At 41.1% G+C, this 5,650-nt stretch overlaps 1 pseudogene; it reads right to left on the reverse strand.

The window, feature by feature from the left end:
• Positions 1 to 250: 250 nt before the first annotated feature.
• On the reverse strand, positions 251 to 2,712 carry LOC107542274 (keratin, type I cytoskeletal 19 pseudogene; annotated as a pseudogene).
• Positions 2,713 to 5,650: the final 2,938 nt, after the last annotated feature.

Here is a 5,650-nt window from a genome sequence, read left to right on the forward strand (position 1 = left end):
AATCATTGATATTAGATTCTAATTCAGTTGATTGTCTTTGAGGTTTTGGTTTTTTACCGGTAAACTGGACTACATCCTGATTCTTCTGGTTTTCTTCCCCCCACCCCCACCCCCACCCCCTTGGGCCATAAAATTTTATTGACAGGTCAGAAGAAGAGCCAGAGGTAAGGGTCCCTCCCCTCCCACTACCCCCCTACCCAGGAGCATCCACCCTTCTGCTGAAAGCAGGAGGCCCAGGACGCTGCTGGATTCAGCCAGTCTTGGTGGTGAGCAGGTTGTAGAAGACATCCTGGCCCTTGAGCAGGCTGCTGTAGATGGCGATCTCCTGCTCCAGCCACATCTTGAGTCCATGAGCTGCCTGTACTCCAGGTTCTGCAGCTTGATGTCAGCAAGAACATCACTCAGCTGGGCTTCGATACGGCTGATCAGTGCCTGTATCTATGCCAGTGGGGGTCCAAAGTGAGCCCCTGTTTCTGCCAGCGTGCCTTCCATGGCAGCTTTCATGCTGAGCTGAGATTGCAGCTCTATCTCCAGACCTTGGAGGGTGCTGTGCAGGTCAGTGACCTCCTTCTTCCTAATCTGCAGTTGCTCCATGTGGCCAACAAGCTTCCAGTTCAGCTCCTCATTCGAGCTAGTGAACCAGGCTTCAGCATCCTTCCAGTTCTTCTTGGCCATGACCTCATATTGCCTTCTCATGTCACGCAGGATCTTGGCTAGGTAAATGCTGGGAGCAGAATCCACCTCCATGCTGACCTGGCCACCTACCTGGCCCCTCAGAGAACTGATTTCCTTCGTTTGGTTCTTCTCCAGGTAGGCCAGCTCCTCCATCAGGCATTCAATCTGCATCTCCAGACCGGCTCTGGCCTGGGTAAGCTCATCCAGCACCCTGCTCAGGCCACTGGTGTCAGCCTCCATGCTCAGGCACAGGGTCTGCTCCATACTTGGTTAGGAAGTCATTGGCAGCAACAGGGGCATTGTCCATCTGCAGGATAACCTTGCAGTTCTCAATGGTGGCACCAAGAATCTTGTCCCGCAGGTCCTTGATGGTCTGGTAGTAGTGGCTGTATTCACGGGCTGGTTGGCCCTGCTTCTGGTACCAGTCTCGTATCTTCACCTCTAGGTCACCCTTAGCCACCTCCATGGTGCACACCTTCTCCAGGTAGGAGGCCAGGTGGTGGATGAGGTTCTGCATGGTTACCTTCTCAGCAGGAGTCTCTCTGATTTTCCTAAATATTTGACTGCAACCTTCTGACCTAATGTTTCATTTTTCTCTCATCATTTAACTTGGAATTATTGAAAACTAACCTGCCTTTTTTGTGAGCCTTGCAATTACAAACTGCAGCTGGATGACATAATATACACTTCAGAGAAATCGCCACAACAGCTCACCCTTAATCTCAGTGACTGATGCTGTATAAGCCATGCCAATAGTTTACCTGAGTGTCTGGTGATCTCATCAGAGACATTTCAAACTACAAAAGATGATTCCAGTTTTACATCTAGAAATCTTCTCAACTGACACTCTTACAAACTCAAAAATTGGTTTATAATTTGATTTTCTTTTGTTTTCATAGACATACCTCTTATTAAATACCTGATGGTATGGAATTTAACCTGTACAATCAGCCATTTGGCCCATTCTACTGCTCAAGCTCTAAGACTCCACAGACCATCTTAGAGTCCTAGGCACTTGTGTTCTTAGACAACAGGATTGGTTTAGATTATTTGTTAGCTGAGTAAGGAGGTGTTTGTGCAGTGGCCAACTCATCATGTTGCATTTATATAAACACTTCTGCAGAAGTTGAAACCCACTTAGATAAAATTAGACAGGAAGCCACCTATCTCCAAAAGTCTCTGACAAACAACCAAGTTTGACCTACTCCATGATCTTTTCAGTTGGCTTCCCCAAGGCATTGAGTCCTTCTTCCCCAATGTGGGTTACAAATTTTCCTGCTTATCTCTTTTCTAATATGCATTATAGAGATGTTTAAGCTGCTCACCCTCTGTTGTTCAATATGTCTTTTTCCCCAGGACTGGGTTCAAATATCTCCTTTTAAAACATAATCCTAACATTGGGGAACTCTTATAGCTAGGAGCAAAGCAATTGCATTCATCCTGCTGATATACATCCCTGATCAGCAGGAAGCAGCCACCAAACTCCAAACTTTCTTCGCAGTGATCATTATGATAGTTATTATCATGGTTCAGGTCCTACAGGGCACAATGACAAAAGTTAGTTTTTATTTTTTATCTCATTCTAAGTTACAGGTGTCCTGTCTTGCTGCTTCCTCCACTGTTACTGTGGTCTCTGCTTGCAAATTTACCCAGAATGCCTGCTCTAAGGCTTAGGGACCATCACAGAAGGAAGAGGTGGGCATGTGAGATTGTAAGTGCACAATAGGAGGAGAAATCTGACTTCATCGTGAAGTTAATCCACCATCTTAACTGAACCTGGACCCCATTGCCCTATTTCTCTCAAGATAGAGGAATGAACGACAAAAGTGAGGGATTTGGAACTGCAGACCATCTCAAACTGGTCCTATCCTATTTTCTAATATGATATTGAATTGCTTTTAAAAGACAACAGACTAAAACCTCAAGTCATGCAGCCAAAACATGCACAGAGGAGAGAGCTTTGACGTCCAGCTGTACCTGAAACCAAAGTCTTGCCCCTTCCCCACTCCCACCAACAGAACCATAGGACCAGGACATGACTAGAACTTGAACACAGGAACCCTCTCTGAAGTGAACTGTCCATTGTCCAGGAAGATCAGCTCTGAAGTCTCTTACCATATTTTACCACAAATGGTCAAGTTCCAAAGCTCTCCAATCGAAACCTGCCAGCACTTCCACATACCAGCCTGTTCTCCCTAACCCTTTAAAACTTGCCCTGAACTCTGGGTGAGAGAGACAGACTTGAGCCTTGCCTCCTTTCTTTTTGCCAGTTGACTTCACAGTAAAAGCTTTTCATTTTTCAAAACCCAGTGCCATAGTATTGGCTTCTATGCACTTTGGGGAGCAAGCCCAAAATGTCTTAAGCCTTTGGAAGAAAGGCAGCAAACACTGTCACTTTCAGGGTACATGTGAAAAGCTGTAGAGCTGAGAGAAGGGTAAAAGGAAAAAACCCTCTACTCCAAGGGTCAGAGCAGGAAATACTCTCCCACACAAGATCTCTCAAAGACACACTGCCGAGTTTATCTTCAATGGAGAGGAGGACAGGTTTACTGAGGAAAATCCAATTCTGAAGTTCAGGGCCTGCCTAAGACTAAAGCAGGACAGGACAGCAAAGAACATTCCCCACACTCTAATTAGAGAGGCAAAAATATGGAAAGAGACCACCTCTGAATTACAGGTACCCAGGAAAGGCCAAAAGTTGAGGATGCAGCAAGAATATTGAAAACAACAACAACCAAACAAAAACCCAAAACAAAACCTAAATGATGTCTTAGTCCATTCAGGCTGCTATAATAAAGACCACTGACTGGGTACATTATAAACAACATTTTTTCCTTGCAGTTCTGGAAGCCAGAATGTCCAAGATCAAGGCACCAGCATAGTCGAGTTCTCATAAGGGCTCTCTTCCTGGTTCATAGCTGGCATCTTTTTGCTGTAGCCTCACACAGTAAAAGGCACTTGGGATCTCTGTGGGACTCATAAGAGCACATCTTATCCAGAGGGCTCCACCCTCATGACTAATAGCTCCTAAAGGCCCCACCCTCCTAATACAATCCTATTGGACATTAGGATTTCAACATGTGAATCTTGGGAAAACATAAACATTCAGATCATAGGACTCAGTTTTCAAATATATAAGCATAAAGCTTTTAAATAGTATTTTCCTTGTAATTTTAGCTGTATATTTATTTATGTAAACTTCCCCACTCATTATTAATACCTTTCTGGTCCACTTTGTCACTTTTTTCAAGACTAAACTTTTGGATGTATTGATTCTCCTACTCAATATGTTATTTCATACATTTCTGTTTTTATCTTTATTTCTATTCCTTCTGCCCTTTGGGTTCATTCTTGCTACTTAAGTTTTACTATTTAAGTTGGACTCAGCATTAATTTCTAGATTTTAAGGCTCCATTTCCCTCTTAATACTGCTGCTTACACTGCATTCCACAGATTTCGATATTTACTATTTTTGTTCTTAAATAACTCAGTATTAAATATTTCTAAAAATCTCATTTCTTATTTAACTTATTTAAAAGCATGTTTTCAAATTCTCAAACTTATGGATATTTTTTATCTTTTAATTGCTGACATCAGTTTTGATCACATTGCAATGAGAATACCATCTTTATGAGGCCAATCCTTTAAAATTTGTTAGGTTTTGCTTTATTCCCTGGTACCTGTTGGTCGACTTAAGTAAATGTGCTGCACATGCTTACAAAGGTTAATTCTCTATATTATTTGTTGCATGGCTTTGCCTGGTAAGTCAAGCTTGTTGTTTTCCAAACCTCCTATATCCTTACAATTTTTGTGTGCTTAACCTAACAATAATTTAGAGATTCTGTTGAAGTCACCTGCTTTGGTAGTGTACTTATCAACTTTTCCTTGAATTTCCACCATTTTTTTGCATTTTATATTTTGATGTAACTTTAATAGAGTTGTTCTATACGTTGATGCATTAAAAAATTGCTGTACTTCAGGGTATATTGTATAATGACTCTCACTCTTAAAATCTATGTGACAAATATCCTTTTTAATCACTTCAATATCCCTGAATTTTTTCCAAGCATATTATGAAAACTCATATGAAAATCAATATGAGTACCAATTAGTAGATATATAAAGTCAGAAAGATCAGAATAAATGCTAATAAACAGGTGGTGTATTAGTTTTCTGTTGCTGCTGTAACAAATCACCACAGAGTTAGTGGCTTAAAAACAACACAATTTTTTTTCTTATAGTTCCGGAGGTCAGAAGTCTGAAATGAGTCTCACTGGGCTAAAATCAAGTCTTTACCAGGGCTGCATTCCTTTCTGAAGGCTGTAAGAGACAATCCATTTCCTTCCTCTTTCCAGTTTCTACAGGTTGCCTGCATTTCTTGGCTCATGTCTACCCACTTCCAGGCCAACAATGCCTCAGGCCAAACCATTTTCACAGTCACTCTCTGGTTCTCCTCTTTCTGCCTCCCTCTTCCACTAATAATGACCTATGTGATTATACTGGGCCAATATGGATAATACAGTTTCATCTCCCCATCTAAATGTCAGCTGGTAACTTTCATTCCATCTGCAACCTGAATTCCCCTTTTCCATGTTATCTAACATATTCACAGGTCCTGGAATTAGGTTGTGGCTATCTTTGGGAAGCAATTATTCTACTTATCATGGGTGGTAAATAGAAGAAGGGAAAAAGTTGGACATCGTGCTTAGATTGAATTAAAGAGAGATTTATAATAAAGTTAGAGAAAGTGCAAAAATAATATAGCAACCTGCCTAAGTATGACATGCTCTTAAATCTACTTCATGTTTTCTCCTAATATAAATATGTGAATATAGGTAATTGTTATTTATTCACTATTTATATGTTATTAAATATATTTATTTTGGAAAAAAATATTTGGTTTATTTTCAGATAATACTCTAAACAGTGTCCTCATCTATCTAGGGTGCCTTTCACAAATGTCTAATATGGTACT

This window comes from Miniopterus natalensis, chromosome 10 (assembly GCF_054644295.1).
Source record: "Miniopterus natalensis isolate mMinNat1 chromosome 10, mMinNat1.hap1, whole genome shotgun sequence".
NCBI classification, from domain to species: Eukaryota; Metazoa; Chordata; class Mammalia; order Chiroptera; family Miniopteridae; genus Miniopterus; species Miniopterus natalensis.